We start from the raw sequence: 16,126 nt of genomic DNA on the forward strand, positions 1-16,126 counted from the left end.
CCCTGGGGACAACTTGGGGTCCTGGGATGTCACAATGGGCCCCGGTGACAAAGGGGGTCCCCGTGGTGCCACAATGTGCCCCTGGGACAAAGGGGGTCCCCAGAATGTCATAATGGGCACTGGGGACAAGGGGGGTCCCCAGGATGTCACAAGTGGCCCTGGGGATAAAGGGGGTCCCCATGGTGCCACAATGTGCCCCTGGGACAAAGGGGTCCCCAGGATGTCACAATAAGCCCTGGGGACAAGGGGGGTCCCCAGGATGTCAGAATGGGCCCTGGGGACAACGCGGGGTCCTGGGATGTCACAATGGGCCACGGGGACAAAGGCGATCCCCATGGTGTCACAATGGGCCCTGGGGACAAGGGGGTCCCCAGGATGTCACAATGGGCTCATGGGATAAAGGGGGTACCCACGGTGTCACTATAGGCCCTGGGGACAACGGGGGGTCCCCACGGTGCCACGATGGGTCGTGTGGACAAGGGGGTCCCCAGGATGTTCACAATGGGCCCTGAGGACAAAGGGGGTCCCCACGGTGTCACAATGGTCCCTGGGGACAACTTGGGGTCCTGGGATGTCACAATGGGCCCTGGGGACAAAGGCGGTCCCCAGGATGTCACAATAAGCCCTGGGGACAAGGGGGGTCCCCAGGATGTCACACTGGGCACTGGGGACAACGCGGGGTCCTGGGATGTCACAATGGGCCACGGGGACAAAGGCGATCCCCATGGTGTCACAATGGGCCCTGGGGACAAGGGGGTCCCCAGGATGTCACAATGGGCTCATAGGATAAAGGGGGTACCCACGGTGTCACTATAGGCCCTGGGGACAACGGGGGGTCCCCACGGTGCCACGATGGGTCATGTGGACAAGGGGGTCCCCAGGATGTTCACAACGGGCCCTGAGGACAAAGGGGGTCCCCACGGTGTCACAATGGTCCCTGGGGACAACTTGGGGTCCTGGGATGTCACAATGGGCCCTGGGGACAAAGGCGGTCCCCATGATGTCACAATAAGCCCTGGGGACAAGGGGGGTCCCCAGGATGTCACAATGGGCACTGGGGACAAAGGGGGTACCCACGGTGTCACTATAGGCCCTGGGGACAACGGGGGGTCCCCACGGTGCCACGATGGGCCCTGGGGACAAGGGGGTCCCCAGGATGTTCACAATGGGCCCTGGAGACAATGGGGTGTCCCCAGGATGTCACAATGGGCCCTGGGGACAAAGAGGGTCCCCAGGATGTCACAATCGGCCCTGGGCACAAAGGGGGGTGCACATGGTGTCAAAATGGGCCCTGGGGACAAAGGGCGTCCCCAGGATGTCACAGTGGGCCCTGGGGACAAAGTGGTCCCCATGGTATCAGAATGGGCCCTGGGGACAAAGAGGGGTGCCCTGAATGTCACAATGGGCCCTGAGGACAAAGGGGGGTCCCCAGGATGTCGCAATGGGCCTTGGGGACAATGGGGGGTCCTAGGATGTCACAATGGGCCCGAGTGACAAATGGGGTCTCCATGGTGTCACAATGGGCCCTGAAGACAAAGGGGGTCCCCTGAATGTCACAATGGGCCCTGAGGACAATGGGGGTTCCTGGAACGTCACAATGGGCCCTGGGGAGAAAGGGAGGTCCCCAGGATGTCACAATGGGCCCTGGAGACAATTGGGGGTTTTGGGATGTCACGATGGGCTCTGACGACAAGGGGAGGTGCCCATGGTGTCACAATGGGTCCTCAGTGACAAGGGGGGTCCCTATAGTGTCACAATGGGCTCTGCAGACAATGGGGGGTCCTGGGATGTCACAATGGGCACCAGTGACAAAGGGGGTCCTCATGGTGCCACAATGGGCCCTGGGGAGTAAGTGGGGTCCTGGGATGTCACAATGGGTCCTGGGGACAAAGGGTGATCCTTTGATGTCACAAGGGGCCCTGGAGGCAAGGGGGTCCCCAGGATGTTACAATGGGCCCTGGGCACAAAGGGGGGTCCCCATAGTGTCACAATGGGTCCCCAGTGACAAGGGGGTCCCCACGGTGCCACGATGGGCCCTGGGGACAAGAGGGGGTCCCCATGGTGTCACAATGGACCCTGGGGTCAAAGGGGGTTCCCAGGACATCACAATGGGCTCTGGGGACAATGGGGATCCTGGGACATCACAATGAGCCCTGGGGACAAGGGGGGGTCCTGGGACGTCACAATGGGTCCTGGGGACAAAGCGGTTCCCCAGGATGTCACAATGGGCCCCGGGGACAAAGCAGGGTCCTGGGACGTCACAATGGGCCCTGGAGACAAAGGGATTCCCCAGGATGTCACAATGGGCCCTGGGGACAAAGGGGGTCCCCACAGTGTCACAATGGTCCCTGGGGACAAAGGAGATCCCCACAGTGTCACAATGGGCCCAGGGGACAAAAGGGGGACCCCAGGATGTCACAATGGGCCCAGGGGCAATGGGGGGTCCTGGGACGTTATAATGGGCCCTCGGGAAAAAGGGGGTCCACATGGTGCCACAATGGGCCCTGGGGACAACGGGGGTCCCAGGATGCCACAATGGACACTGGGGACAAGGGGGTCCCCAGGATGTCACAATGGGCCCTGGGGACAATGGTGGCTCCTGGGATGTCACAATGGGCCCTGGGGACACAGGTGGTCCCCAGGATGTCACAATGGGCCCTGGGGACAAAGTGGGGTCCTAAGATGTCACAATGGGCACTGGGGACAAAGGGGGTCCCCATGGTGCCACAATGGGCCTTGGGGACAATGGGGTCTCCCCAGGATGTCACAATGGGCCTTGGGGACAAAGGGGTGTCCCCTGAATGTGCATAATGGGCCCTGGGGACAAAGGGTGGTCGCCGGGATGTCTCAGTGGGCCCTGGGGACAATGGGGTGTCCTGGGATGTCACAATGGGCCCCAGTGACAAATGGGGTCTCCACGGTGTCACAATGGGCCCTGGGGATAAAGGGGGGTCTCCAGGATGTCACAATAGTCCCAAGTGATGAGTCCCCACAGTGCCACTATGGGCTCTGGAGACAAGGGGGGTCCCCAGGATGTCACGATGGGGCCTGGGGACAACGAGGGGTCCTGGGACGTCACAATGAGCCCTGGGGAAAAAGGGTGGTCCCCATGATGTCACAATGGGCACTGGAGACAGTGGGGGGTCCTGGGATGTCACAATGGGCCCTGGGGACAAAGTAAGGTCCTCGGCTGTCACAATGAGCCCTGAAGACAAGGGGGGTCCCCAGAATTTCACAATGAGCACTGGGGACAAAGTGGGGTCCTGGGATGTCAAAATGGGCCCTGGGGACAAAGGGGGTCCCTTAATTGTCACAATGGGCCCTGGGGACAAGGGGGGTCCCCACGGTGTCACAATGGGCCCTGGGGACAAGGGGGGGTCCTGGAATGTCACAATGGGCCCAGAGGACAAAGGGGGTCCCCATGGTGCCACAGTGGGCCCTGGGGACAAAGGGGGTCCTGAGACGTCACAATGGGCCCTGGGGAAAAGGCGGGGTCCCCACGGTGTCACAATGGGCCCTGGGGACAATGGGGGGTCCTGGGATGTCACAATGGGCCCCAGTGACAAAGGCGGTCCCCATGGTGCGACAACGAGCTCTGGGGATAAAGGGGGTCTCCAGGATGTCACAATGGGCCCTGGGGACAAAGGAAGTCCCCAGAATGCCACAATGGGTCCTGGAAAGAAGTGGGGTCCCCACGGTGTCACAATGGGCCTTGGGGACAAAGGGGGGTCCCCAGGATGTCACAATGGGCCCCGGGGACAAAGGGGTCCCCAGGATGTCACAATGGGTACTGGGGACAAAGGCGGGGTCCCCATGGTGTCACAATGGACCCAAGTGACAGGACGAGTCCCCACGGTACCACTATGGGCCCTGGAGACCAGGGGGTTCCCCGGATTTCACAATGGGCCCTGGGGACAAGGGGGGTCCCCAGGATGTCACAATGGGCACTGGGGACAACGAGGGGTCCTGGGACGTCACAATGAGCCCTGGGGAGAAAGGGGGGTCCCCACCCTGTCAGAAGGGACCCTGGGGACAAGGTGGGGTCCTGGGATGTCACAATGGGCCCTGGGGACAAAGGGGGTGTCCATGGTGCCACAATGGGCCCTGGGGACTAGGCGGGGGGGGGTCCCCTCAGTGCTACGATGGGCCCTGGGGACAAGGGGGTCCCCAGGATGTCACAATGGGCCCTGAGGACAAATTGGGGTTCTGGGATGTCACAATGGGCCCTGGGGACAAAGGGGGTCCCCAGAATGTCACAATGGGCCCTGGGGACATTTGGGGTCCCCAGAATGTCACAATGGGCCCTGGGGACAATGGGGGATCCTGAGACGTCACAATGGGCCCTGGGGACAAAGTGGGTCCCCATGGTGTCACAACACCCTGGGGACAATGCAGGGTCCCCAGGATGTCACAATGGCCCCTGGGGACATTAGGGGTCCCCACAGTTTCACGATCTTAACCCTTGACACCCCCCAACTACTGGGTCCTTAGGGTTACTCCCGGGTCCCTCCTGAACTGAATCCCCGCCCGAACTCCTGGGTCTGATAGAGGGCACGAACATTTTAAGGGTTAACAAAACATAATTGGGTGCCCACTAACGAGCCAACACTTTAGGGCTGAGCCACACGAGCCCTTAGTTCAGAGCTTTAGGTGAACTCATGGTAAGGAAACCAGAACCCAGCAGTGCCAGGATCAGGAGTTTTACGGCACCAGCTGTGAACTGGAGGGGACGAGAGAACCGAGATTTACAGCAAAAAGGGGGTGCCAGGCTGGGTTCAACCGACCTGGAGCTTGGGTCCCAGTCCATTCAACACAAGGAGCCAAACCTGAGGAAGCTGAAGGAGCCTTCATCCAAAGACCCCTCCTCCAGAGCACCAGGTGGCGCCGCGCAGGCGAACAGGGGACGTCCAGGCGGAGACTACGGCAGTGATGAGCGGGAAAGGTTCTGGATGTGTGCGGGCGCTCCGGGGTCGCTGGGACACGAGCACCTCGCTGTATTTAAACGCAGCTCCTGCCGCTCGGAGCGGCGCACGAGGGGTGGAACCATCGCTCCCCTTGCGCCCGACGGCGAAACGAACGCAGCTGCTCTGGAGCCCTGCGGGGTGTGAAGGTTCATGGCTCCGGAGGCTGTAAAGTTGTTTTTGCGCCTCCGTTCCCCTCATGCCCCCCCCATTCCCTTCACACCGACCCCCAATCCACCCCCCACCCCGACCCCCAGCTCCCCCCCCCACCCCGACCCCCAATCCACCCCCCACCCGACCCCCAGCTCCCCCCACCCCGACCCCCCAATGCCCCCCAGTTCCTCCCCAGACTGACCCCCAATGCCCCCTCACACCGACCCCCAAGGCCGCCCCCGCACACCAACCCCCCAATTCCCCCCTCAAACACCGACCCCCAATCCCCCCCCGGACCCTAATTCCCCCTCGCACCGACCCCCAATGCCCCCCACACCAACCCCTAATGCCCCTCACATCGACCCCCAAATCCTCCCCACACTGACCCCTCAAATCCTCCCCAGAACGAGCCCCAACTTTCCCCCCACACCGAGCCCCAATTCCCCCCACACTGACCCCCAATGTCCCCCCCCCATGCCAGACCCCAATTCCCCCCCACACCGACCCCCAATTCCCCCCACACTGATCCCCAATGCCCCCCCCCAAACCGACCCCCAATTCCTCCCCAGACTGACCCCCAATCCCCACTCACACCGACCCCCAAGGCCCCCCCTGCACTGACCCCCCCACACCGACCCCCCAATTCCCCCCTCAAACACCGACCCCCAGTGCCCCCCCACTGGACCCTAATTCCCCCTCGCACCGACCCCCAATGCCCCCCCACACACTGACCCCCAGTTCCTGCCCCCCACACCAACCCCTAATGCCCCTCACATCGACCCCCAAATCCTCCCCACACTGACCCCTCAAATCCTCCCCAGACCAACCCCCAACTTCCCCCACACCGACCCCCAATTCCCCCTCACACCGACCCCCCAAGCCCCCCCCACCGATCCTCAATTCCTCCCCACACCGACCCCCAATGTCCCGCTCACACCGACCCTCAGTTCCTCCCCCACACCGCCCCCCAATTCCCCCCTCACACCGACCCCAAATCCCCACCACCACACTGCCCCCCAAATCCCCCCCTCACACCGACCCCCAATGCCCCTCACGCCGACCCCAATTCCTCCCCCCACACCGACCCCCAATGCCCCTCACGCCGACCCCCAGTTCCCCTCACAACCTCCACCAAAACGGCGGCGCCTCCCTCTCCTCCCTCCCGCCTTTTCCCGCCACACACTCCCGGACGTGACGCCGGCGAGGGGGCGTGGCCGGCGGCGAGGGGGCGTGGCCGCGGCGCCGGCGGGCGGGAAGCGCCGGGGCGGGAAACGCCGGGTTAGGAGGTCGCGTCCCCTCGGGTCCCTCGTGTCTCTTCATGTCCCATCGCGTCCCCTCGGGTCCCTCGTGTCCCTTCATGTCCCATCGTGTCCCCTCGCGTCCCTCGGGTCCCTTCATCGTCCCCTCGTGTCCCTCGGGTCCCCTCGTGTCCCCTCATCTCCTCAGCACCCCCGCTGGAGCCCGCCCGTCCCTCCCCTCCAGGAGAGACCCCGGGGCTGGGGCAGATCCGCCATCAATCCCCCCACAGACTTTTTCCCTCTTTCCTCCCCCTCTTCCCTCTTTTGCCCCCTTTTCCCCCTTTATCCCTCTTTCCCCCCTTTTTCCCTTTCCCCCCCTTTTTCCCTCTTTTTCCTCTTTCCCCCCCTTTCTCCTCTTTCCCCTCTTGCCCCCCTTTTCTCTCTTCCCCCTTTATCCCTCTTCCCCTCTTTTTCCCTCTTTCCCCTCTTTTCCCCCCTTTTTCCTCTTTCCCCTCTTTCCCTTTTTCCCTCTTTCCCCTCTTTTCCCCCCTTTATCCCTCTTTCCCCTCTTTTTCACTTCCCCCCTTTCACCCCCTTTTCCGTCTTTTCCCCCTTTTCCCTCTTTCCCCCCTTTTTCCATATTTTTCCTCTTTCCCCCTTTATCCCTGTTTCCCCCTTTTTCCCTCTTTCCCCCTTTTTTCCTTCTTCCCCTCTTCCCCCCTTTTCCCTCTTTTTCCTCTTTCCCCCCTTTTCCCCCCTCTTCCCCTCTTCCCCCCTTTTCCCTCTTTCCTCCCTTTTTCCCTCTTCCCCTCTTTCCCCCCTTTTCCCGTCTTTTTCCTCTTCCCCCCCTTTCCCCCCCTTTTCCCTCTTTTTCCTCTTCCCCCCTTTCCCCCCCTTTTTCCCTCTTCCCCCTTTTCCCCCTTTTTTCCTTCTTTCCCTCCTTTTCCCTCTTCCCCTCTTTCCCCCCTTTCCCCCTCTTTTTCCTCTTTCCCCCTTTCCCCCCTCTTCCCCTTTTCCCCCCTTTTTCCCTCTTTCCCCCCTTTCCCCCTCTTCCCCTCTTTCCTCCCTTTTTCCCCCTTTTCCCTCCCTCCCCCTTTTCCCTTTTCCCCCCCTTTTCCCTCTTCCCCCGTTTCCCTCTCCCGTTTTCCCGTCCCTCCTCCCATTCCCGTGCAGCCCAACCCCTTCCCCCCTTTTCCCCAGAGCAGTTTTCATACAGATCCCCCCTTTCCCCCCAGCCCCGAACCCCCGGGGGTTTCTCAGCATCAGCAGCCACTTCACTCCCCCCAATTTAACTCTTTGTGTCCCTTTTCCAGGCTCTTTGGGAGCCCGGGTGTCCTGGGGCCGCTCTGGTTTTTGCTCCGGGGTGTTTGGAGCCCGGTGACCATGGACCTGTTTCCCTTGGGCGACGAGCTGCGTGGCTTTGCCCAGAGCCCCGGGCTGCTCTGCGGGGAAGCGCTGGAGCCCGACCTGGAGCCCAGTCTGAGCCTGGAGCCCAACCTGGAGCCCAACCTGAGCCTGGAGCCCGACCTGAGCCTGGAGCCCGACCTGGAGCCCAACCTGAGCCTGGAGCCCGACCTGAGCCTGGAGCCCGACCTGGAGCCCAACCTGAGCCTGGAGCCCAACCTGAGCCTTGAGCTCAGTATTTACTACTGATCAGTATTTAGTAATGATGGTCAGTATTTATTAATGATGATCAGTATTTATTAATGGTGATCAGTAATTATTAATAACGGCTAGTATTTATTAATGATGCTCAGTATTTATTAATGATGGTCAGTATTTATTAATGACGATCAGTATTAGTGGTGATCAGTAATTATTAATAACGGTATTTATTAATGACGCTCAGTATTTATTAATGATGGTCAGTATTTATTAATGACGATCAGTATTAGTGGTGATCAGTAATTATTAATAACGGTATTTATTAATGACGATCAGTATTTATTAATGATGGTCAGTATTTATTAGGGACAATCAGCATTTATTAATGATGGTCAGTATTTATTAATGACGATCAGCATTATTAATAAGGATCAATATTTATTAATGGTGATCAGTATTTATTAATAACGACCAGTGTTTATTAGTGATGGTCAGTATTTATTAATGGTGATCAGTATTTATTAATGATGGTCAGTATTTATTAAGGACGATCAGTATTTATTAATGGTGATCAGTAATTATTAATAACAGTCAGTATTTATTAATGACGATCACTATTTATTAATGATGGTCAGTATTTATTAATGACGATCAGTATTATTAATGATGATCATTATTTATTAATGATGATCAGTATTTATTAATAACAATCAGTATTTATTAGTGACAGTCAGCATTTATTAAGGACAGTCAGTATTTATGAATGGTGGTTAGTATTTATTAAGGACATCAGTATTTATTAATGATAGTCAGTATTTATTAAGGACAATCAGTATTTATTAATGATGGTCAGTTTTTATTAATGGTGATCAGTATTTATTAATAAGGATCAGTATTAATGATGATCAGTATTTATTAATGATGGTCAGTATTTATTAATGACAATCGGCATTATTAATAAGGATCAATATTTATTAATGGTGATCATTTATTAATAACGATCAGTATTTATTAGTGATGGTCAGTATTTATTAATGGCGATCAGTATTTATTAATGATGGTCAGTATTTATTAATAGCGATCAGTATTTATTAATGACAATCAGTATTTATTAATGACGGTCAGTATTTATTAATAACGATTGGTATTTATTAATGATGATCAGTATTTATTAATGATGGTCAGTATTTATTAATGATGATCAGCAATATGAATAAGGATCAATATTTATTAATGGTGATCAGCATTTATTAATAATGATCAGTATGTATTAATAACGATCAGTATTAATGATAACCAGTATTTATTAATGATGGTCAGTATTTATTAATGGCGATCAGTATTTATTAATAACGATCAGTATTAATGATGATCAGTATTCATTAATGATGATCAGTATTTATTAATGACAATCAGCATTATTAATAAAGACCAATATTTATTAATGGTGATCAGCATTTATTAATAATGATCAGTATTTATTAATGATGGTCGGTATTTATTAACGGCGATCAGTATTTATTAAGGATGATCAGTATTTACTAATGACGGTCAGTATTTATTAACGGTGGCTGGTATTTATCAACAATCGGTATTGATTAACGGTCGCTATCTATTAATGATGAGCATTTATTAACGGCAGAGCAACCCCTGCCCGCCACCGTTGCTTCTCTCGTGCAGGGTGGGAACATCTACCGCCTGCCGACCGCGGCTGGGAGGAAAACGCCTGCGCCGGGCGGTGAGTGAACCCGTGGGAGCTCGAGGGCACGTTTGCCTTAAATCCTTGTTATTTAACCCTTTTGGCTTGAAACCTTTGAGACCGAACGCCGATTGATTCCACCGGGCAAGCTCCACCTGCCTGGAGCTTCAGTGCCGACTACGCCATCTGTTCTAAAAGCGCCGCGGCTTTATCATGTTGATTTTTTTACCTATTTATCCTGATTTTTGTCACTTTAGCCACTTGGCGGCTGCTCCGGTTAAGGATGGCGGCGTCTCCATGTGCCGGAACCACGGGTGGTCGGTGGACGCCGAGAGGGGGCAGGTAACGGGCACCCATGGGTGCTGCTCATTGAGCGGGGATCTGAGCGAAGGCGGCGAGGGGGTTGGCGGTGCCGTTGAAGCCCTTTGCGGGGGTCGTTACCAAATTGTGCGTAACTGGATGATTTGTGAAAGTCGCTGCCGATTGAGTGGAGATGACGGGGTGAGAAAACGAGAAACAGGGAATCGCTGCGGTGTAAAGGTTCGCGTTGCGCGCTCCCGCCCGGTTCGGGTCGTGTTTAGCGTAGCGGGTTTTATTATCCTCGTTATATAATGGAGAAATAATTGGGAAGAGCAGTTTGCAAAGCGCTTTGATATCCTCCAGCGCCACTGACGCTCCCGGTTCCGTTTGTGCTCAGGTGCGCGACGCGGGCGATGCAAACACCGCGAAACCATCGTTGGGAGATGGAAACGGCGCCTCCGAACCCCCGACGCTGTCCAAAAACACCCCCCTGGTGATCCCGGTGTTGGTTCCAGTGACAAGAAACAAGGTGGGTGAGGAGCACTTGGATGGTTGTGCGATGATTCGGCAACCGGCGGCGCCGGAGTCGCTTCCCGGAGCACCCGTGTGTGTGTCCCTGGCTGAACCAAGGGTGCTACGTGCCCCAAAACCCCCCAAATTACACCCAAATAACGCTATGGGGACGCGCTCGGCGGCCGCTACCCCAGGGACGGGCTCTGGGAGGCTCCAGGCTCCCGCTGGGTTATTGATCCGAAATACGGAACCCGGCGATCGCCTCGAGTTGGGTGAAAGGGAGGAAGCATCAGCAGGACTGGTGGGTCCCCAGACCCCTCATTTTGGGGTTCGCCGCTTGCTTTTGAGCCAAAAAAGGAGGAAAAGCAGATAAACGCCCGTGTGATTTTGTGCGTTTTCCACCTTTAACCCTTTTCTCGTTCGATGTTGCCCAGATCACCGAAAATGCGTCTCCGGATGGGAAGATCTCGCAGCAAAAAGGCGACGGAGGCCGAAACCCCTCGTGATCCCGACACCGGGATTGAAGCGCTTTCTGCCGCCCCGCGGGGTTAATTCGGTGCGATGCGGATGTCCCCACGTAGCGCTTTGGGGGGAACACCCCGCTTTATGGTTGTGGTTTACGGGGGGTTTATCTCAACCCGGGCCGAGCGATCCCGGTGTAAAACCGCCCGGTGAACCCGGTTTGGGTTCGGCGTCTCCTCGCTGGTTTGTGGTGGCAAACGCAGAGCTTGTGCTCCCCAAAAACCCCCAAAATGGGTGATTTTGTGGAATATGGGATGGAAACAACCTCCCCAGGGTTTCGCTGTGATATCGGGTGTAAAAACCACCCGAGTGCTGCGATCAACTGCAAAACCCCATTGGGATGATCCATCAGCGACCGATTTCACCAAAACGATGGGAATTGGGACAATTTGTGGTTGTGACGCCGAGGAACGGTCTCGGCACGATGATTTTGATCCTGAGCGTTGCTTTTCCCCTCTATTTCTCAATATCCCGCAGGCAGAATGGACGGCGACTTGGGATTGTGCCTGGTGAAGGACGCCCCCAAAATCAGCGTCCGGCCGTGAGTCCCCAAACCACCAAAAACGGGCGCAAAACGGGTGCGTCGCGCTTTTCCTGCCCCTCGTTTGGCCCGCCAGGACCCATTGACGTCCATTCCGAACGGAACACGAGGCGCTGATGTCACCGGCGGCGCTGATGTCGCGGCGGAACCCCGGCAACGCTTTGTTGTTCCGAGCCCTCGCAGGGCGTCTCTCCCACTCTGCCGCGTCTCGGAGCGAATCCCTGTGGTTTTCGGCCGTACCGCGCGGTTTCGGTGCCGATCGGAGCACGATGATGCCGTGAGCGCTCAGAACGCCCCCGTCCCCCCCGCCGCGCCGCCGCGGTCCCCGTCACCGCCTCCCGTCCCCTCTCCAGGCAGATCAACGTGGGGAGCGGCTTCCAGGCGGAGCTGCCGGCCCTGCGCGACCCAGCGCAGGCGCAGCAGGACGAGGAGCGCGCGGAGCTGGTCTGGAAGCCCTGGGGGGACATGGACACCAACCCGCAGGCGCCCGACCCAGGTATCGCACGCATTGGGTGCCTGGCCCACCCCACCTGGGCCCCGGGGGGGTCGTCGCTGCTCTTGGGGCTCCCAACGCTGCCTTTTGGGTAGAAATAGTGACGTTTTTCCGTGTGTTTCTTGCACTCCGCTCCACCTGGTTGGCTCGTTTTCCGCTGTCCCGTATCGCGCCTTTTGTCCCCAAAACCCAACTTTTCCTTCTCGTATCGTACCCATTATCATGTCGCACCTTTTCTTGACCAAACCCAACGTTTCCATTGTCCTATCGCACCTTTTCTTGACAAAACCCAACTTTTCCTTGTTGTAGCGCGTCTTTTCTTGACATAAACCCAACTTTTCCTTCTCGTATCGTACCCATTGTTGTATCGCACCTTTTCTTGACGAAACCTGACGTTTCCATTGTCCTATCGCATCTTTTCTCAACAAAACCCAACTTTTCCTTGTCCTATCGCATTTTTTCTCAACAAAACCCAACTTTTCCTTGTCTTATCACGTCTTTTCTTGACAGAACCCAACGTTTCTGTTGTCCTATTGCATCTTTTCTTGACATACACCCAACTTTTCCTTGTCCTATTGGTTCTTATCTTGACCAACTCCAACTTTTCCTTGACCTATCGTGTCTTTTCTTGACAAAAGCCAACTTTTCCTTGTCCTGTTGTCTTTTCTTGACATAAACCCAACTTTTGCTTGTCCTATCGTGTCTTTTCTTGACATAAACCCAACTTTTGCTTGTCCTATCGTGTCTTTTCTTGACATAAACCCAACTTTTGCTTGTCCTATCGTGTCTTTTCTTGACAAAACCCAACATTTCCATTGTCCTATCACGTCTTTTCTCAACAAAACCCAACTTTTCCTTGTCCTATCACACCTTTTCTTGACAAACCCCAACATTTCCTTTATCATATCGCATCTTTTCTTGACCAACTCCAACTTTTCCTTGAATCGTACCCATTGTCATATCACGCTTTTCCTTGAAAAACCCCAGCTTTTCCTTGTTGGATCCCATATTTCCACCCCCAAACCCCAACACCCCCATGTCACATCCCCCTTTCCCCCAACACCCCCATGTCACATCCCCCTTTCCCCCAACACCCCCATGTCACATCCCCCTTTCCCCAAACCCCAACACCCCCATGTCACATCCCCCTTTCCCCCCCAAACCCCAACATCCCCACCTCATATCACCCCATTTCCCCCCCGAACCCCAACATCCCCATGTCCCATCAGCCCGTTTCCCCCACCCCGTGTCGGTTGCAGTGTTGACCCTGCTGTCCATGGCAAGCTCCAGCACCATCCCCGGGAGCTCCAGCACCGTCCCCGGGAGCTCCAGCGCCATCCCCAGGAGCTCCAACGCCATCCTCAGGAGCTCCAGTGCCGTCCCTGGGAGCTCCAGTGCCATCCTCGGGAGCTCCAGTGCCATCCCTGGAAACTCCAGCGCCATCCCCAGGAGCTCCAGTGCCATCCCCGGGAGCTCCAGTGCCATCCCTGGGAGCTCCAGTGCCATCCCTGGAAACTCGAGCGCCATCCCCGGGAGCTCCAGTGCCATCCCTGGGAGCTCCAGTGCCATCCTCGGGAGCTCCAGTGCTGTTCCCGGGAGCTCCAGTGCCGTCCCCGGGAGCTCCAGTGCCATCCTCGGGAGCTCCAGTGCCATCCCTGGGAGCTCCAGTGCTGTTCCTGGGAGCTCCAGTGCTGTCCCCGGGAGCTCCAGTGCCATCCCCGGGAGCTCCAGTGCCATCCCCGGGAGCTCCAGTGCCATCCTCGGGAGCTCCAGTGCCATCCTCGGGAGTGTGTGTGAAGATTGAGGAGAAAGCAGCTGAAATGGAGATGCCGGAGCCAGAGCCGCAGGCCGGGACTGAGCCACCACCAAAGTGCCTGAATATTGAGGAGAAACCAGCTAAAATGGAGATTGTGGTGCCAGCACCAGAGCCACCGGCCGGGACCGAGCCGCCCCCAAAATGCGTTAAAATTGAGGAGAAAGCAGCTGAAATGGTGATTGTGGCACTGGAGCTGCAGGTGGGGACCGAGCCGCCCCCAAAATGCTTTGAAATCAAGGAGAAACCAGGTGAAATGGCGATGCCGGAGTCGGAGCTGCAAGCTGGGATGGAGCCGCCCCCAAAGCGCCTGAAAATTGAGGAGGAACCAGCCGAAACGGTGATTGCGGCACCGGAGCCACGGGCCGGGACCGAGCCGCCCCTGAAGCACTTGGAAATTGAGAAACCAACCGAAATGGCGATTGTGACGCCGGAACCGCCGGCTGAGACCGAGCCACCACCAAAATGCATGAAAATAGAGGAGAAACCAACCGAAATGGCGATGCTGGAGCCGCAGGCCGGGACCAAGCCACCCCTGAAGCGCTTAAGAATTGAAGGGGAACCAGCCGAAATGGTGATCCCGGAGCCGCAGGCCGGGACCGAGCCGCCCCTGAAGCGCTTTAAAATTGAGGAGAAACCAGCTGAAATGGTGATTGCAGCGCTGGTGCTGGAGCCGCAGGCCGGGACCAAGCAGCCCCCAAAACGCTGGAGAATTGAGGACAAACCATCCGAAATGGCGATGCCGGAGCCGCAAGCCGGGACCGAGCCGCCCCCGAAGCGCCTTAAAATCAAGGAACCAGCCGAAATGGGGATTGCGGCGCCGGAGCAGCGCCCGGGGTAGGTTTGCGCCCTCAGGAAACCCCCGCGCCGAAACCACCGTCGGCTTTCCCACCGGACGGCGCATCCAGAGGGGGTTTTTGGGGAGAAAAGGGGTGAATCTGCGCGTGTTTGAAGAAGCGACCACGGGGGGTTTGGTTTCTCGGCATCGGGTTTGATGGGAAGAGCTGGCGCCCGATCGTCATCTCCGGCACCAGGGGGCGCACGGAACGGGGCCAGAATTGGGCTGAAATCCTGCGAGATTGGGAAAAAACGCCGCTGTGAGATCAACGGGCAGCGGCTGCTCGCGGTGGGAAGAACCGGAAAGGGAAATGGTGGCAAAATGGTGCCGTAAAGCGCCCCGATCTGAGCCGAGAAACAGGGGTTTTGGTGTTTTTCTTTCTGTTTAACGCGCTTTCTGCTTTGCTTAATAAACTGGGTTCTGGAATGAGTTGAAGTTCGTTAATGCAGCGATTTGTGACAACGGGGGGGTTGAGTTGTTTCATTAATGAAATGTTAATTAAGGGTCTTGTCACACCAGGAGGGACGGAAGGGGGATTTATTTTGGGAGGTCTTGAGATTTATTGCTGTCACGATACCGGGGCCGTTGTTGCTGCCCATCGCGATACTGGGGCTGTCGGTGCTGCCGTCGCGATACTGGGACCATCAGTGCTGCCCGTCATGATACTGGAGATGTTGGTTCTGCCCATCACGATACCAGGGCCCCGGTCACTGCCCATCACAATATCAGGGCCGTCGGTGCTGCCGTCACGATATCGGCTCCATCACTGCTGCCCGCCGTGATACCGGGGCTGTCGGTGCTGCTGTCGCGATACCGGGGCCGTCGGTGCCACCCATCGCGATACCGGGGCCGTCGGTGCCACCCATCGCGATACGGGGGCTGTCGGTGCCACCCATCGTGATACCGGGGCTGTCGGTGCCACCCATCGCGATAGCGGGGCCGTCGGTGCCACCCATCGCGATACGGGGGCTGTCGGTGCCACCCATCGCGATACCGGGGCTGTCGGTGCCACCCATCGCGATAGCGGGGCTGTCGGTGCCACCCATCGCGATACCGGGGCCGTTGGTGCCACCCATCGCAATACCGGGGCTGTCGGTGCCACCCATCGCGATACCGGGGCGATACCAGGCCCTCCTGGGGCAGCAGGGGTCCAGTACCAGCACGGTTTGGGGGTGGACCCGCTGGAAAGCAGCTCTGCGAGAAGGACTTGGGAGTTCTGGGTGACATCAGGTTGGCCACAAGTCACCAATGTGTCCTTGTGGTCACGAGGCCGAGGGTACCTGGGGGATATTTATTAAGAAGAGTGTGAGCAGCAGGTGAGAGAGGTGAATCCTCCCCCTCTGCTCCACCCTGGGGAAGCTGCATCTGCAGTTCTGGGTCCAGTTCTGGGCTCCCCAGTTGAAGAAGGACAAGGAGTTACTGGAGGGAGTCCAGTGGAGGGACACAGAGA

At 56.8% G+C, this 16,126-nt stretch overlaps 1 long non-coding RNA gene across 1 annotated transcript; it reads left to right on the forward strand.

Annotated features, from left to right (window-relative positions):
• Nucleotides 1-10,523: 10,523 nt before the first annotated feature.
• LOC139825985 (uncharacterized) lies at nucleotides 10,524-13,419 on the forward strand. Its single transcript, XR_011736116.1, has 3 exons — nucleotides 10,524-11,025; nucleotides 11,469-12,028; nucleotides 13,285-13,419. It is a non-coding gene; the product is annotated as an uncharacterized lncRNA (long non-coding RNA).
• Nucleotides 13,420-16,126: the final 2,707 nt, after the last annotated feature.

The sequence above is a fragment of the Patagioenas fasciata genome, chromosome 32, assembly GCF_037038585.1.
Source record: "Patagioenas fasciata isolate bPatFas1 chromosome 32, bPatFas1.hap1, whole genome shotgun sequence".
Taxonomy (NCBI): domain Eukaryota; kingdom Metazoa; phylum Chordata; class Aves; order Columbiformes; family Columbidae; genus Patagioenas; species Patagioenas fasciata.